Source organism: Calypte anna, chromosome 1 (genome assembly GCF_003957555.1).
Source record: "Calypte anna isolate BGI_N300 chromosome 1, bCalAnn1_v1.p, whole genome shotgun sequence".
In the NCBI taxonomy this organism is placed as follows: Eukaryota; Metazoa; Chordata; class Aves; order Apodiformes; family Trochilidae; genus Calypte; species Calypte anna.
The window spans coordinates 83171243-83189952 of record NC_044244.1 but is presented as its reverse complement, the minus strand read 5'-3'; the positions used below and the strand labels follow the sequence as shown (position 1 = coordinate 83189952).

General features: G+C 38.3%; 1 protein-coding gene across 2 annotated transcripts in view; it reads left to right on the top strand.

Annotated features, from left to right (window-relative positions):
• COL8A1 (collagen type VIII alpha 1 chain) overlaps positions 1–18710 on the top strand; it is an 88993-nt gene that overhangs the window by 39522 nt on the left and 30761 nt on the right. The window contains exons 1-2 of one of the 2 annotated variants that reach the window (XM_008502626.2): positions 9436–9484; positions 15758–15870. The gene's annotated coding sequence lies outside the window, so the exon portion shown is untranslated. Of the gene's footprint in view, positions 1–9435; positions 9485–15757; positions 15871–18710 lie in introns of those variants that run through there. The other variant, XM_030469623.1, reaches the window with a different exon arrangement.

Here is an 18710-nt window from a genome sequence, read left to right as displayed (position 1 = left end):
ACCTAGAAGATGCTCTGTGGCTCAACTGAATACCTGAGATCAGAAGCGTAAATTAATTTGAACATTAGTAATTTAGTTGTAGTCACTGCACCTCTAAATCAGCCTGTATGTGAACTTCAGAACAGAAAACACCTGGAAAAGCTTTGCTAAGAGGGCTTTTCCTTTGACAGCTTTGGATGACAGCCTACATATACAAATGAGCAAGAAAAAGAGACATTGTCCTCTTTTTTTCACTACAGCATTGTTTAAATGGTCATTTCCAAAAGCCCCAATTTACAGTAGAAGAGTCCCTTCTGCAAGCACAGCATGTAACTACATGCTTGGTGTTTTTAATACATACTTGGTATTTTCAGTATGCTTCACTCCAACTGCTGTTCTTTGAGTGTTCATACCCCATTCTTCCCTGAACGCTCTAAAATTAAAATTTTTGCATACACAGGAACTTCACTATTAATCTCATGTATGATATCACTTCCTTTTGTTGTTTATAAGCAAGAGGACTGTTCAGAAATGTCCTGGATTTGTGTAATCTAAGTGAATTTTTAAAAATAATTTCATCTTTATTTAGACAAAATAATTAAAAAATCAACATGATGTCAAAATGAGACTGATTTCAGTAGTAATGACAGTAACTGATTAACTTCAGTCTGCTTAACAATGCTGTCTACATTTTTCCTGCCTCTCCTTAAAGCTGATTATTTCAAAACTCAAGGGATTTCTCTTAAGCACATCTGCAAATTCAGTGTCAGTTCCAGATCCACATTTTGGTGGTGAATCAAGCTGGCCTCAGTTCACCCAATTTTTACCAGACAAATAAATTGAGGTGATTTCATACTTGTGGGGTTTAACTGACATATTTACTTGCTTCCACCATCCTTTTTTTACTTCTAATGGATCAAACATATTACTACACACTGTTGACAAATTGAAAATGATAGGAGAGAGCAGATGAGATAGACATTAACAGCTTTAAACCAAGGATACCCAGCTTAACTCCCTAGTATCTGGAACCACCAGTCAAAGGGATGCTTTCATTTTTAGGGAATTATTGGTAAAGAGACCCCAAGTTTACGGATTCTCTTTTCATTTAAACTAAACTCATGGGAAACTAGGCGTGATATAAGCATTCCAAATTGCTCCATCTTAAAAATTATGTATATCTTAGTATAATCACAGAATAGAATCATAGAATGGTTCAGGTTGGACGGGGCTTTTAGAAGTTATCTAAGATCTTCAAATGGATCAAGTTGCTCAGAGCCTCATCCAACCTGGCCTTGAATGTTTCCCAGCCTGACTTTGAATGTTTCCAGGGATGGGTCTTCTGCCACCTCTCTGAGCAACCTGTTTCATCACCCTTATTGTAGAAAAAAAAATCTTAAAAATATCTAGTCTAAATCTACCCTGTTTTAGTTTAAAGCCATTACTCCTAGCCCTATCTCTACACATCCTTGCATAAAATCCCTCCCCAGCTTTCCTGTAGCCCCTTCAAGTACTGGAAGGCCACTATAAGGTCTCCCCAGAGCCTTCTCTTTTCCAGGCTGAACAACCCCAACTCTCTCAACCTGTCTTCACAGGAAAGGTGTTCCATCCCTCTAATCATCCTTCTCACCATCTGTAGCACTACTCATTAATGATACATTATCTGTATGCATTCTCTTTATGTGAACATTGGTAATGAAAGACTGATCAGTGTATCAAGAAAAAAAGGAATTTACCCAAATTCTTGGAAAATTAAAAAGCTGAGACCTTTTTGCATGCCTACTAAGCTGGTATTTATATGCAGTCTTTTACTCACACTTTATATTAAACATAAAGTTTGAGTCAGCTTTTTAGAACAGAATGAACAAAATAAAAGGATAATTTATTACTTCATGTATAGTTGAGACATAAGCCAAGTTATGAAATTAAATATGAATTGACATGAACTGGACTTCTGCCACCAGTAGGAATGAGATGGGGATGCTAACATCTCTGCACAAATACTTGCCTCTACACAGAGCTGAGCAGGAAATCATGAGACCTAAAGCTTGGCACTGCCAGTGACTCGGTGGGAACCTTGAGGCAAACGATTCTTCCCATTTTCCTTTGTTTTCCTTAGTCTAAATGCTAGTAACGTTTATCCATACTTAACCTGGAAAGTCTTGTGGCTGTAAGCTAATGGTTCTCCAGATCTAAACAACATTTGTTCAGAACTGGCTGTGATAGGCACTTCATTTTGTGGAGATCAGAGACATCACTTCATTTTGTCCAGCTGTGGTGTACCTCACCATGCTCCCAAATGAAGTGATACCCACTTCCAACTGTTCTTAAACCCTGACTGGAAAACAGCAGTCTTAGCTGCTAATGCTCCTTCCAGTGGGCTGTTCCCAACCTCACATACATTTGTTGTTATCCTTTTGATTCACTGGCTTGTCCAGTGACTGAGTGGGGGTCAGATGGTGCTCCTGATGCCTCTGAGCAAAGAAGTTCTTGGCTACGCCCAGTGCTGAGCTCGTGCCTCATGTTATGGCTTTCCAAATTCCTCCACAAGAGGCACCAAGATTAAATAATTATCATAATTGCTCAGGCTGAGAGAAGCAACAGAATCGATGTGTAGGACATAGAAATGAAAACCTCTAAACAGATCACTTAGGCCAAATAGGGGTAATCGCCCCATATAACTTTCTAATACTTTTTGCAGAAGTGTCTCTTTTTTTACCTTCGGGCATGATGCTTCCAGTATTTTCCAATTTCATCTTCTTGCCCCATTGGTCTTTTCTTTTTCTCTTTGCCTGGTGCAGATGTTTTTTGCAGCACTCTCCTCTACATTGCATCTTAGCCAACTGTGTCGTTTAGCTTCTGTGATAATCTCTTGGCTTTTTAAGTGCCCTTCTTGTTCATCTTTGCCTCCCCATTTGTCTACCTTCACCTGCACTGCATAGGCCACAGAAACCTATATACGTTCTTACCTTTACGACCTTTAGAGAGTCTATATTTATTTTTTTTCCTTGGTGATCTGACACCTTGTTGCAACATAACAAGTTGCTGGTGACAGGTAGGAGACTGTACCTCGTCAAATGTCAATACAGGACAGATTTCTTGCATGCTTCTAAGTATATTGTGCACATCCTTTAAGTTAGCTGACCTTATGCTTTGAAGATGTGTTTTTGCAGAACTGCATTGTCACAGGTGCCAAGAGCAAATGTGCAGCATTTCAGAGAAATGTCTCACAAGGTTAACAGTGGATGCTAGGAGCTCTGATCCCAAGAATTATCATAGCATGGGAAAATCAATAGATTTTTTTTTCCTAATAGGTTCCAAAGAGAAGACATGAGATAGATGAGAGATGAGATGAGATGAGATGAGATGAGATGAGATGAGATGAGATGAGATGAGATGAGATGAGATGAGACGAGATGAGACATGACATGGCTGATTTGTCCCTTCTGAAAGCCCTGTTTATCAAGGATTTTCAACTTAGTAGGCTACTGTTGAGCCTAAGTCCCTAAATTCTAATATCTGCCACAAAATCAGTGTCAGCAATACTGATAGCTTTTTGCTGTAAAGAGAAACTTACTTCAAACATTGCAGAATGCTTTCTTGGCCATGTAGACCACAGAGCTTTCTGCTGATACCATTTCATGTACTGAAAAAAAGTCAAAGGACTAATTCAAACATTCACAAGCATTTCTGCTGAGAAAGCAACAGCTGCCTCAGAGCCATTGAAAAATGAGGTCTGCTTTGAAGAGGTAATGCGAGTTTATTTGCTTTGCAACAGAACAGACCTTCAGTTCTGATCTTTTTGAAACATTCTTTCAATAGTTTAGCCTGGGTTTTGCACAACCTTTTCAGAATTAAGCACCCTACCAAACTGCTGCCAACAAAGGTTGCTTAATTCCTCAGTAAAGAGAGAGTCTTGTTATTTAAATAAAGTAGCTACTGTAGTAGATTTGCAGATATGTTAAGAGTATTACAGGATCTAGAGGTAGATTTAGGGAGAAAATACAATAAAGAAGGAAAAAAATAAACAGTGTACTTATTGAAACTGAAAAGACATTATGCCATGTGATGTGATTGCATCAGATAAGAGCAGGTGGAACTGTGTTACCCATAGGTGCAATGTAATGCATGTTGTTAAGTGACACTTGTTTATAATTACTCTTACAATTAGATAGCCACAGGGTTCTTCTGTCCCTTTTTATGGACTGCACCACCACATTACATTTTCCTAAACACCAGTAGATTAACTCACAACCTTTTCTCTGAAAGTGGACTGTTGAATTTATCGGCCATGCATTTATTTGTGGTGGTGGAACAGCAGCTGCTTCATTTCCTGAGGAATCACAGCAACACAGATTATCTAGTCCAGTACATTCACTGTAGGGATGGGATCATTTTACAACAGCTATTCTGAAAGAAATTTTCAGAATCAATTCAGTTTCCATTCATCATGTGAACGTACATTTTCATTCTTTAGTCACCAAAACAGAAGTACTTTGTAAGTCACTGAGTTCCCCCACAGCCAAGATTTTAGTAGAAGTAGAGCAGTCACTGTAGTTTCTCAAGCATCTCTGCATCTTTGACCAGAAAGAGAGAACCTAAAGGCAATATGAAGGCCTATGAAGACAGCCTGAGAGAGATGGGGTTTTTAAGCCTGGAGAAGTGAATGCTCTCGGGAGAAAATGATGATATCAAACTCTGGAATCAATACATTTTTAATACAAGGTGTGATCTATATTTTTTTCCTGCTGTTCATTATGCTAATTAAATTCCTTTGATATCTCAGCATCCATCTTATTTTACATTATGGACATAGGCCTGTGTATAAAAGTTTCACAAACTGCCCATAGCCTTGTACATACACATATCTATCATTAATTATTGCAAAAGAAATGCTGGCATGTATGAAGTCCATGGCAAAAATTCACTTCAACAAGGATCAGATTTTGCCTCTCCCCCTGCAATGTGCCTGTCAGGTGCCATTGCCTTTAATGCCAACTGTCAGCATGTGCCTTGGCCAGTAGTTCCAAATAACTGCATATGCCTTATTATCCAGCATATTAAAAATGTATTTTCTGCTGGCTCAACTGAGCTTTCAGTCCAAGATGGAGGCTGTCACATCTGCCCAAATGAGACTGCATGCTGCTGGAATGAATTCCCGGCTCAGTTCCAGACACTAGCTCTCTGTTCTTTAGTGGCTTTGGAGCTCATAGAATCATAAATCAAAGCCAATATGTATGCTCTACGCCCAAAGATTTGCAGTAAAGCCTTAAGATGAGTGGAACTTCCAAAACACCCTGCCAATTAGAACTATTGTTTACACTGTTGAGCTTCTTATTTGGTGAATTGTCCAATACTGTGATTCAGTATTGGAGTGTTGCAAACATGTGAGCAAAGCATCTGGGTACAGAAAGAACAATTTTAACAAATGTTTTGGACATTTAGCACAGCTTTCTACCCAAAAGCTTTCAGTGAGTGCTCGTTAATTAAGCTCTTCCTGCTTCCACTCTGGGGTACCTAAATGTGACTACAATCATTTTCAAGATGGAGAGATACTAGCACAGAGCTGTTAAAAGATCTACCTGCCGGCTGATATGATTTCGGTAGAAGGTGGATCCATTGTCAAATCAGACTGTTATTCACATGCACCTAGGCAGCCAAAGATAGGCTGATTACATATCTTTACATCTCCTGTCCCAATTCCCCCCTGTCTTCTGTTTCAGTCTCAGAATAGGGTCTATCATGCAGGTGATGCATGGATTCTTAAAAGCACACTACACATCCTCTGCCAGAGACATTTATGTTCACTGAACTGGTAACCTCTGCAAGAATGCATATATCTGACTAATGAAGATTTCATCTTTGGGAAAAAGCAACCCACAGGGATATCTTTCTATCTCTCATACCAAATAAATGCTTGGCTTAGGATAATGAATGATTTGTCTTCTCCTGTCATTTTTGGGAGCCAGAGAATATCTGATTTCCCCCATGCTTTATCAGAGTCATGCGTTATACTCAGAAATTTGATTCTTCTTTCCCCAATAAAATTTCACCTGGAAATAGTGATATATAAATAGGACATTAATAACTCTCAAATTCTGTTGCTAGTTTTGATCAAAGGAACACAGTTGTATCTATCAGTCAGATTTGCAATTTCACCCATCTTCCTTCATTGGAGCTCATCCTATCCTAGTCCAATTTTAAAATAAAATAACCATGTATTTTGCTTTACTGTTATCAGAACCAAATACAGTATCTACTAAACCTGCCAGCTATCCTGCTAATTTCGAATAATCTTTTTAATGTTTGCCAGACCTAAAACTTACCTCAGTCAACCTAGTACTATTATTGCCTAAGAAACTAAATGCATTAACCAGCTGCTGTGGAAGATAATTTTATATTTTCATTTGCATTCATCAGTTTTTGAGGGGGAAGGGGGCTGGTATTTTTCCAGTTTCCAAAAGGCAATGATTCTGTTTAACTCTGTGCTTCCATATAGGTTCAAACTATCAGTTCGGAATACCTTATCTGAGATAATCCCACAAGAAATCAATATTTAAGTCCCTAGAAATTCCCCATCTCCCCATGCCATGTGATATGACTCCTAATACTGGTGAAGGTATTTAAATCTACTAAATTCTCAGTAGTTTAAGCCATGGAAAGAGGACAGATTTATTTTCTACCACACATAACATCAGAATTATATACAGGTAATGGTAGATCCATCTTAGAAGTTGCAGCTGTATAGAAAACTCTATGGTACCACTGTGATGCAATCTGGATGAAAGGTGAAACACACCTAGAAAATGGTTTTATAGCTGGTGTAGCTTACAGTTTCAAATTCATTCAGATTTAAAAATGAAAGATAAAAGAAAGAGGGGTTAACTCCCAGACTTGTTCTCCCATATGCAAAGAAATTTGATTTTAGTACTTATTGCAGTGTGAACTTCAGAACAGAGAAATTCTACAGTACCTACAGTATGAAGAAAAATTCAGGTATAGCCAGTCTGTCCCACTTTATCAAAATCCTTCTTTCCACCTCCAGAAAAGGCTGTCATTAGACTCAATTCTACACATATGAAAATGTAAAATGAAATCAGTTTGCTAACGTAATTATGAATTTGTTCTTAATTAATATAATATGATAAATCTGATTTATACCTGAGAAGAATATTTCAAATCTACTGGCCAGAATGTTGCCCATGTCTTACACTCCTTTATTCAAGATCTGTACTTTCTACACGCTTTCCTAAGTTCAGGCATGTCAGGATTATGGTTAGAAACTTTCTTATCAACAGAATCTTTCTGTCCAACTCAGAGGAGCTATCTTACCTTAGAATTAGCATTAATACATCTCTTTATGGAATAGTCCCAGGAATTCATAAAATTCTGGACTTTGTGGGGTTTTGCAGCTGAATTATTTCCAGAATCTCTGCCTAGTTATGTTTTCATTCAAATGTTCTTTCTGTTTCTAGACTGTCTGTATATGTCAGCTAAATGAAAGCACTTACTGTATCTTGCAGTGCTTGTACTCTTACTGTGTTAAGTCCTTAGTTCATGTCCCCATTTTCACCAGTCCATTTTATTAATTAAAATATTAAATTACATTTGAAATGTTTATGTCATTATTCTTGCATGACATCTGAGCATCATTTCTGACTTGTCACACATCTGGTGTTGTAACTGCTGTCTCTTTAAAGCCTGTAATTTGTATAACAGCACAGCTGAGAGTCTGGTACAGGTATAAATACCACCTATGTAATCACATCAAGTGATGAAATTTTGGAATAGAAATTTGAAGCCTGGTAGAAAGAAACACAGTGTGTACTGTAAGTTTTAGTTACCTAATGACATAATTAAGATAAAAATAAAGCATCGCTTGGAACATTTCAGGCTGGTTTTTTGGAGTTAAGGGAGGCAAGGGGCAGGGGAACATGAGATCTGGCTAAGATCACAGGACATATCCCAAGTGAAACACAGTTCAAGAGGTGGGACTTGTCATCATTTCTTAAAACACATAGTCTGCATTTGTGCTGCTAGTCCTGGATAAAGCTTCATATTACTGTAGGAAGGAAGGCTGACCCACTGAAGGCACAACACTGAGGCAGGGAACCCCTCCTTGATATGCCCTGTATCCCTTACACACCTCCAGGCCAACCCTGGGGAAAGGATTTGGCTTCATTCCAGTGACAAAGTAGGAGCAGCCCCTTTTTCCTACCTGACAAGGTACTGTGAAGATAAATATGTGAATATTTAGGTACTACTGTAATGATGACAAAATAAGGCACTGGCATAAGATCACCGGGTACAATATTAGCATGGAGAGGAATTCTCCTGCTTGCCTGTAATGGGAAATTCCTAAAATCTTGCCTTAAAAGGAATGGACAATAAACAGCATGAATCCCTGAGGGGGATGAAGGAGAGGTCATACTGTACCGTCCACAGAGGCATTTTACTTCCAAGGGTGGCATTTTGAACATATTCTCAGTACTTTTTTCCTCTACAAAACTGAAAGTATTTTAATTTATGATAAAATATACAAATATAACATTTCTACTTTTTGATTAATAGTAGTAGACCATGTTCCTTTCTTCTTCAGCCTGAAAAGAAGGCACACATCTGTTTGAATATGTTTAATTCCATTGATTTTACTTGAGAAAAAGTATGATTAAAAAAAAAAAATGTGTTCTTCTGTGATGGATATTTTGCTCTCTGCTAAGTATAGAGAGGCATTTCCACCAGCTTAATTCAGGCCCCAGATTCAGCAAAGAAACTAATCATGTACATAACTCAACATATAAGAATTACTCTCAAATATAAATGAGATACTTGTTTAATTATTTTATCAACACAGCACTCTAAAGACTTGAACAGAAAAAATCTGTCTTTTCCTTATGATGTGAGGTTCCACAAAGCCAACATAGAAGCTGTGTGTCAATTTTATCTCCTTTAAGGTTTTTCCATTTGACAAAGATGGAAGATGTAGAGTGTCCAATATTCTGTTTGTTTGTTTCTGCCCATGCAGGGTACACAGATGACAGCCAAGGTTGTTCTCTGTTCTCATATTTCATCATTATTATGTTGATGGTGTTTAGAAAAAACCCTTTCCAATGTGTTATCCAGAAGTTAGAATTAGCTGGCGCCAATGAGGGTAAGGTACACTACCCTCAGCTGTGGTAAATAGAGCACATGGGTCATTGCACACTGTATTAGCAAGTTAGGTGCTCTGACATTTTATTAGATTATATAAAAAATGTGCATTTCACTTCATTTTTCCTCATAACATGAGACTAAGCTGATAAAAATTCCAGGATGGATAAAGAATTGGTTTGTTGAGATTGGCAGCAGTAAGGAACAGGAGAGTTTACTTTTCTTTACTTTTTTTTTTTTTTATTAAGAGGCACACATAAATAACCTGATTACACCATACCCTTGATACCTTCCATTTCCTTTTACAGGTACCTCTCCCAGAAAAAGCTGGTCTTGGCTGGCACCAGAAATCCTTGTAAGTATTACAATCAGGAAAAAATTTCAAGACAGAAATTCAGTAATCTTAACAGAGTTCAGATTTCACCATAAATTTAAAATTCCAGCAATTTTTTGATGTAGGAACATACCAGAGAGAAACACACAGTCCTGAGGGCCTGGCAGAATTTCTGTCTGGACCAATAATAGCTCATTATAATCATCTTGGCTCTCGGTCACCTACTCTTTAATTGCAGTTCAGCATGCTCCTACAAACTTTTTCTGGGGAGATGGTTGTGTGGTAATTGTTTTGGCTGGAAAGCCTGAGAAGCTTACCACAGTTTTAAGCCACCATCAACAAGAAACACATCTTGTGATAGTTCCAGTATCACCACATATATGGCCTCCCATTACCCAGTGTCTGTGTGTACCTCAAGACAAGTGTCTCACAGATTACCTAGCAAACAAAATTTTTATGGGCTAAACAAAGCACAGTTTTGCCTATTTGAAAGCAAGCTGCAATTACACCCCAATAGCCTCTGGTTGTCAAATATTAAAAAATTATGTTACTGACATTCAGTGGATGATAGAAAATATATTCTATACTTCTAGAAGAAGTCATAAGAACAAGTTAAGAGATAGAAAAATTCCTCAGGTATGATGAGGCAACCTGAAAACGGAGAAAAAGGAGAACTAAATATTATGGGCTTAAGGGAACACCTTTACAGCTAGGTATTCAAAGCATTGTAAGGGTTGCTAATTATTTAACTATTTCTTTCTCTAAATAAAGTCCACAGGAATTGTCTGGTTAAGACCACCCATTTAGTTCTTGAAATTTATCTATAAACTTTTGTGTTGATTTTCCATAAATTGCCTGTTCATTTTCCACATTTAAACTCTCCTACACAGCATGAAAAAAGTGGCATAAAACCAGCCCAGCATGGTATGGACTGGTAACAGCAACTTTTGCTGTCATATGAGGAAAAGACAGATTTCAATGGAGAGTGGGTAGGAACAGGGTCTCTGCTGCTAGCAAATTCTATTTACTGTCCTTTACATAAGAAGCCAGATTATGCTTCATATCCAGACTAAGTTAGCCACATGCACTTAAACTACTGTAAAGTACCTGTAAAAGGCAATCAGAATGATTCTTTTTAAAGGCAGAATACACAGGATGTTTTTAGAAGCACAGAAATCTGATTAACCCAAGGAGAGTACTATCTGAGTGATTCTGCATTAACGATGCTGGAAAAAAGAAGAGACAAGAGGATATCATGACATCCTTCTCTTCTGTTTTTATTATCAGTCAGTGGTAGAAACTTGGCACACCACTTCTGAAGCAATGTGACAAACTTTTTTTTTTTTTTTTTTTTTTTAAGAGAAGGAATATAAAGCTGCTTTTACCTTAGTGTTGCTTAAAGTCTTGGTTATGACTCAAGCATCTCAAAATATTGAGAATTAATTGCAACATTGTGTGCTGCCAGCATCTGCAGTACAAAACTCTTTGTGTTTTTCTCACATTTTATTTGAAAAAGGAACATTTTGCACCTCAATAGATAGTTGTGGTTTTGGATCATGAATCAGTAAGGTTTTGATCTGTTCTGATTCCTACCCCTTGTGTCTCATTTTTCTCACTGCTTAGAACAAAATATTAATATGACTCATCTGTCATAAGTAATTTTCATGTCCTCTCCCCTCTATTTTGGTGTGTTTGGAGGGAAGCTGTAGTTTTGTAGATGTATTTGTGTATTTTGTGTAAGAGAGGATAGGAATCATAGGTATCTTAATCAAAAAGAAGAGCAATGTCAGTAAAGAAGATTGAACTGTAACTGAGAGAAATTTTTATATATTATAACTAAATGTAGTAAATACTTCAAAACATGATATTTCAATTTACAATTTCTTAGCTTTAAATATCACAGCTGTCACCCTTGGAACTTTGGAAAAAGAAATAATAAAAGGGAAAAAATAATGTAGAGTTTCTGGATCGTTTTGTCCAACATGAGTCCCAAATTTGATACTAAAACATTTACAAGGATACTAATAATGCTTGGGAAGCTGGTATTTGAAATTGCAAATGTCAGTTCCAGGATGTCAGGGCTTTCTCATGCAGTTTAAGAAATTCTATGTAGCATGCTACTTTCAAAAGATGTAATAATGTGTACACATTCCTGTGACTTTTCTCAAGTCCAGCCTTCTGTTCCATAGCAATTCTCTTACAGAAATTTAAAAAATTCACTAGAAAATAGCACAAGCAATGAATACAGCAGCAATTTTGCTACAGAGGCATTTGCAACAATTGATCAGATTCCTCTTTTCTCCCTCAAACACCAGACTGAAATATTTTACTAAGCAGATCCAGTTCAATGCAAAACTCATTCCACAAAAGTCATCTTGGGATGACTGTTGAATGAGCAGGACTTAAGTATATGCTTCAAATAGAAATTATATTTATGTGACTGCTTAAATTAACCAGGGTTCATACTGTTTCTGGGTTAAGAGAGAAAATAGTGATTTTCTGCATTATTGATTTTGCTTTTCTGCACTTGAATTGCAAACAGAATGCTGTTTTCCACCCACAGTTAATACCTGCAAGCAGTGGGGCAGGGGAGGGAAAGTAGAGCACATGCCACCATACTATATTTGAAGATGCAATACACAGAAAATAAATTTTCCCCTTTCCTTTCAGCTACAGCTTTGCACTAAGTAATTCTTCAAATCAGAGTGTTGAAATTAATCAGGAATCCAATGCTTAAGTTTCCTTTTAGGAATGGCTTTTCTCTCTTCCATATTCCTTCCCTCCCTTGCTTCTTTAAGAAGCCACCTTGGGCCTTATTTTCAATGTAACAAAAAAACGATTGCCTTGTGTTGCTTAATGTCCAAGCCTTTAGGCTTGGAATTTCTCCAAATAGTTCTCATTCATGTACTAGGATCTCCACGTGATGGAAGGATTCAGAGAGGGAGGGATTGTATCAGTAGGAAATCTTTCATGAGATTATTGTTCAGATTTAAAAAAGAATATCTCACCAGTATAGGTTTCAAGTTCTGAAAGTAGTTAAGTGGAGGAATGCTCATGAAGTGATCAATCTCAGGACATGAAGAGATGGATATATAATAATAGATGAATTTCGAAGAGCAAAAAGTCTGAGAGAGACCAGGTGATTCTCAGAAAAATCAGTGGGAGTCTATTGAGTGACTTACTGTAGCCAGATTTTTGGCTTTTTATTGGTTACACTGTGTAAAGCCAAACTCTCAGCACTGGCCAAGGGCGTCTGTGGAGCAGGTAAGGCAAGAAGTGTAGCCGTGGTGTAGTGGGATGGAAAAAGGAGAAGGAAAGGTGGGTCTCTGTCAGTGATGTAGAAGAGGGTCTTTTTGAGGGGACTGTGTGCAGGGAGTCTGTGCAGGGTGACTTTATTTGCTCCTACAGTTGTCTCTTCTTTTCCTCCCTTCCCCTCCTCCCCAGGGGTGAGACACTCAGAGACCTTCCCTTCAGTTCCACTATTTCCACTGTCACCTTCTACACATTTTTCTTTACCTTCTTGATTGTTAAGTAGAGGTTGATCCTGTCTTGGAGGAACAGCAGCTAGGACAGGATGAGGGCAGAAAGCCAGAGGAATCCTGCTGCTGGTGGTGGTAGAAAGGGCAGATGTGGTGGCTGCTGCTGTACTGGGGCCCTCTGGTACATGCTGGCACTCCTTTACCCTTTCTCTAATCCCACAAAAGCAGCATGGATGGTACAAACACGAGGCAGGAATGAGCTGTTTGGCTGAAGTGCCTAATCCCTCTTCTTGTCAGGCACAGGCAAAGTAGCTTGCCATCCCCTTTGGTCTGGCAGCTCTCCATTTTCCTTACTGTTCCAGGCTACTTCTGATTTTTCTGTCTCTCCTTCACCCACCCAAGCAGCTGAGACAAAGCCCCAAACCTAAACACCTGCAAGCTGCAGAGAGGTTTACATCCACAGCTGAACTGTGAAGGCCAGAGCAATGTCTTGAGGTGATGAATGGATGTAGATATGTTAGATATGTTCTGAATTATTGACTCATTGTTTGAAAGATAAAGCCTGTCTGGCAGGATAAACAATAAAGAAGTACCCTTCATAAAACTAGGAAGCAAATGGCAACGAGGTTGTATGTGAAGCGTTGGCAAGTTCTGTTCTCCAGGCTTTAGAATATCCTTGAGAAAGGCATCAAATATGCATTTCTTTGTACAGCTCGGATGAATTGGATGAAACCAACTGTGAATAATCCACAGTGCCTGGGGATTATCTCCTGTCAGTTCCCCAGGTGACCACATTTGCTAAACTGCACCACAAAATGACCAGGGTTATGCTTTCAAGAGACAGAGGGAGTCAAGAGAAAATCACCATGGATTATGCACCAAAGCAAGGGCAGCTTGGGGGTCTGTGCTAGATCTGGCATAACCAGGAAACTGAGCTGGCAATCAGTGCAGAGATTTTTTTTTTAATAAATCTGACACTGGAGTCCAGGAAGTTTTATCATCAGTAATCTAATCCCTAATCTAAACCAAAGAGCCTGGAAAGCAGACAGTCCTTTTCTGCAAGGACTCTGGGCTTCATGAGAAAAGCACCCACCTGGCTGCTACCATGCAGCAGCTCCCAGAGCCTGTGCTGGGGCTGGGTGGGCAGGTGGAGGCACCTGAAATGGAGAAACAGATTCCAGATAGTGACCAGAAGCTCAAGGGTTGTCTGGCAGCATTGTACTCTGCAGGTACCTAACGTGACATTTTGAGATCTGCTTTCTGGCATAAAATGCTCCTCTGAGATTCAAGTTTCTTTTATGAAAATGTACTGTTCTGACCAAAATTTAAGTAGTTCTTTTGTCAGATTTGAAATCTAGAGACCTTATAATAGTCCAGGTGTGCCATTCAGATGAAACAATGGGTAGTGGGTAGGTTTCAAATGGGATGGAATAAATCTGAGCTGGAATAAAGCAGTCAAACTACCTGCAGGATTCCCTTGAAAAATCAGTACTCCTTTTTGGCTCTCCTCCCTTTCCAACTGCTCTCTCTCTCTAAGATTAGCATAGTCTGGTGGTAGCTAGGCCATCCAGGGCACAGCTCCCTGGGACCCAGTGGGTCCTGAGGTACACGGTACTGGTGCAGCTCAGCTGTGCAGAGATTAGGAACCTGATAAAATGCTTAAAGTAAATTGAGATACACCTTCAGGTGTGTTTGGCTCTCTGGAGTTATTCTGCATGCTGGGAAACCAGTGGCTCTGGAGATTAAAAACACGGTGAAGATCTTTGGCCAAATATCTCCATTTTCAGCCATAAAGTCAATTAACACTACCTTGCTTATCAAAGAAGTGGTTTTTTTCATAGTCTGTGAGTTCACATGAGGTGGAAACTGAGCAGCAAAGGGAGTCTGTTGTCAGCAGCTGAGGGAAGGGGCTGTGCAAAGAGCTGGGACATCTGTAGCTCTGATCCAGTAGAGTACCCAAATATGTGCTTGCACTCCAGCTAGAACACAGGTATCCAGAATTCCTCATCCAGGACTTTTATCACACTGAACCCTAAATATCTTGATGACAGATGAGCCCTCCAAATCACAGAGACTGTTGCCAATCGAGTCAGCAGGATCTGGGTCAGGCAAAGCACATACAACTTGGTAGCAGCTGCATGAGAGTGATTAGCCTCTAAAATATTTTATATTTATACAGGACATGAACATTGCCTGTGGCTCTCCTAGTTAGCACCCTCACATTACAAGTGCAGTCACACTTGGGACATTGTGTGGTAGTTCCAAGCACACTGCATCAGTACAAGCCTCTTCACAACTGACTTTGTTATGCATCGCATGAAAGGTTTTGCATGTACAGTTTCATGGGGTCAACACGTGGAGAAAGATGAGAGTAAAAAATTTTCAGCTGTCCTTCAAACTGATAATTTTACACCTAGTAGTCTGAAAAAACCACGCAGTGTCTCTGCAGAAGGGTGGGAACAAGGTTTTAGGCACTTTTCTTGAAATTCAAACCCATGTTTTGGTTTACAGCATAATTATTTACAGGATTGCCAACAAAAATACCAAACATTAGGAGTTTTAGTCCATATTCAAACTGGTACATCACTTTTCACAATCACTGAGTAACTGAAAAGGCTGCTCGTAGTGAATGAATTGCCAGGTTTTCATGATTCTGAACAGTAGACCTTGAATAAGAAGCCTGAATATGGAGTTAAAAGACTATGTTAAGCAGCTGTGTTTGAAAATCTTGGCCAGTGTTCATTAATATTTCTGGAAAAAAAAAAAAAAAGATAGTGTGCTTATACATTTCTTATAAGCTTTATTTTTCCCCTAGGGACCAGCCTAAAATCAACAGAACAACGACGGGCCAAACACAATCAGGAAATTTAGGTCTATTAAAGTGAAAAGCAAACAACCTGTCCCTCTGCCCTTTCCTGAAATCTAAATGTAAGTATATCCAGCTTTGAAATCCTTAAAGAGTTATACATAATGCAAAAAACAAAGCACAAAGGCTTAAAAACTGAAGTTGTCTTAAAGCTATAATCTACTCAGGATTTGACAAGTTATCCAAATGTTTGCTGTACACTAAAGCTTTTACAATTCTAGTAGAAAAACAGATGATACATACATTTTGGTGATCAAACTCAGCAGCATTTTTTTTCCTGAAGGGAACATGTAAGCCTGGCATTTCTTGTTTAAAGAATTTTGGTTTTAATCTACTTTTATGGTCAGGAAAGAGTAGGAAGAGGTTTCATTAAAAAGGAAATGTCAAAAAACATTATATCCTGGGAACAGAGTGCACCAGGCTATTGATGTGCTTTTGATATCCAAAATACGTGTACACGTGTCTGCTTCCATGTGTATACACATGTGAAAACAAACAGCAGTAACAGTCATTGGGAAATCCATGTTTAATACTATGTTTAGTTTAGCTCAATAATGTGAATAATATGTTAAACATCATTCTGAGCCTTAATGGAAAAGTTTCTGACAACTAGACATTAGCTCATAGTATCCACAGTCATCTTATGCCTACAACTATTGTTTGTTATCAAGTGTGACTTTTGGAAGAAAAAATGCAATATTGCTTAACAAGCTGTGTTGCAGTAGTGTTCTGCACTCTGTTTTGGTTTCTAGATAGCTAATTAAAAGAATCCACATGTTAAGAATGAATCACGTGAATTCCTCAGACTTTCTGAACCTCTTTCAAGGAGTATAAGCTCCACGTTTGATCATGATTCTGTCTTGTGGAGAAATCCTTCAGAATTTGTCTGAAATGAAACCCATAGAGCCACATAAACACCACTCTACAAACAGGCAGCTCCAGAGCATCAGCCCTGGCAGAGACACCGCTCTCTGAACCCACTGAACTTCTCCAGGCACCAGGGTGGGCTGGCTCAGTGCCTGGGCATTAGGGTCCCTGGACCATCATGGAGCTTTCTCTGATAATCTGCTGTGACCCCTCCCTACAACCGGTGCCATAAAAGTCTTAACAAGAAAAATAAAATGGAAACAAATGGGGAATAGATAAATAAATAAAATCTATAATCCGAGGCTTCAGACACAAAACATTACAAGGGAGTAAAACACTTGCCAGATAGTATTTACATACTCCCAGAGCATCCTCAAGAGGGTTTTAGATCCCAAGCCACCTAACAATGAAAAATCCATCCAGGAGTGGCAGTGGGCTTTGATAACTTGGCTGTGAAGTTTCTATAGCAGCTGAGAAAAAGACTGCATATTAACACTACTTTTTTATAAGTAATTTCTTCAAACCTTTCAATAAAGATCTTACGGTGTTATGTAATAATACAGATCACTTTGAAAAAAAAATCACATGATCAATATTTTAGAATATTTTACCTACAGGAAGTGAAACAGTAATATGAGCTAGTAAATATACATACTGGACAGAAAAATCAACAATTAAACTAAGCATTACAAATTAGCACCCACAAGTTTTCATGCTTGGCAGACTTGCTTTGGGAGAAACAAACACTGTTCTCAACAATTCACAAATATCAAGGAACATAGAATTAAGGGGGAAAAAAGCCTTTAGAAAGGCTTGAGAGCTCTGGAAAATGTTATATTTCGCTTTTTCTTTTTTCTTTTTATCTATTCCAACTAATAGAGAAGAATTTAAGCAAAACATTCAGATCTGGATAGAACTATCGCTCAGATTAAAAGGATCTGAAAACCCTTTATCTGTAGCAAGAATACAGAAAATTTTCAGACTTGAGCATCAACTGGCAGATAGACTTGAAAGGCATTTGGGTTCAATAGAAGTCCTGAGCTGCTACCAAAATCAACAGTCTAATTGTCTCAGCTGAAACTGGGTCTTAGCTTTTGGGTTTCCTGTAACTAAACCTTGCCACAAACAGCTCTACTAAGTTTTTCCTCTAATCAAATAAAACACAGGAAAATTAAGATAAATACAGGAGACAATGAAGATGAATATGTAGTTTCCAACATAAGGCAGGGAGCAGATATTACAGAAACTTGTGAAGGTATCAAAATAGTACTTGTCAGTTCTAAATGGTTGATATGACAGTTCTTTAAAAATAAACAATCAAACATCTGAAAGTAATTGCTACACTAAGGGATTTAAGTTTATTTTATTTAAGCAATAAGGTATTTTAAAAATGTACTCAGAATGTCTAGCTTCCTTCAGATTGCTTTGATTTTCTACACAGTATCATGGTAGTCACTACCCACCCAATTGTGGTATTTTAATAATATTTTTAAATTGAAAAATGACAGCTGAAGTCAAGAAAGCAAAACTATTCAGAAAGGTTACCAGAATGCACAGTTTAACTTCAGACACTTTCTAATCTGATCAGAAAGCAGATTGACAAAAATGCATTGTGCAGAATTCAGAGGCACTGAGTCAGGTAACGAAGTCATACAATTTTATGTGGGTTTACTGAGGTCATATCTCAAAATCAAAAGAAAACCTAAGTGACTGAAAGTAATGTTTTGATTTATGTAGTCCAATATTCTTTCTGTCTGTCCTTCTTCCTGTTGAACTGCCTTTTGTGCCTCTCAGTGTATAAACTTTAACATGGTCACCTTCTCTGTCCTCGGTTTCCTTCTCATTTTCTCGTGCTTCATGTTCCTTCATTCAGTCCCTGCATATCTGATATTAAGGATTATTTTACCAGTCTGTCTTTTTCCTGCCTGACTTGGGGAGCTGGAAATACCAGATAATTCTTAGTGGAACTCAAACCTCAAATAACTCGTGTGTATGGAAATGTTACCTTGCAGTTCCAGGACCATTGATTTTGAAC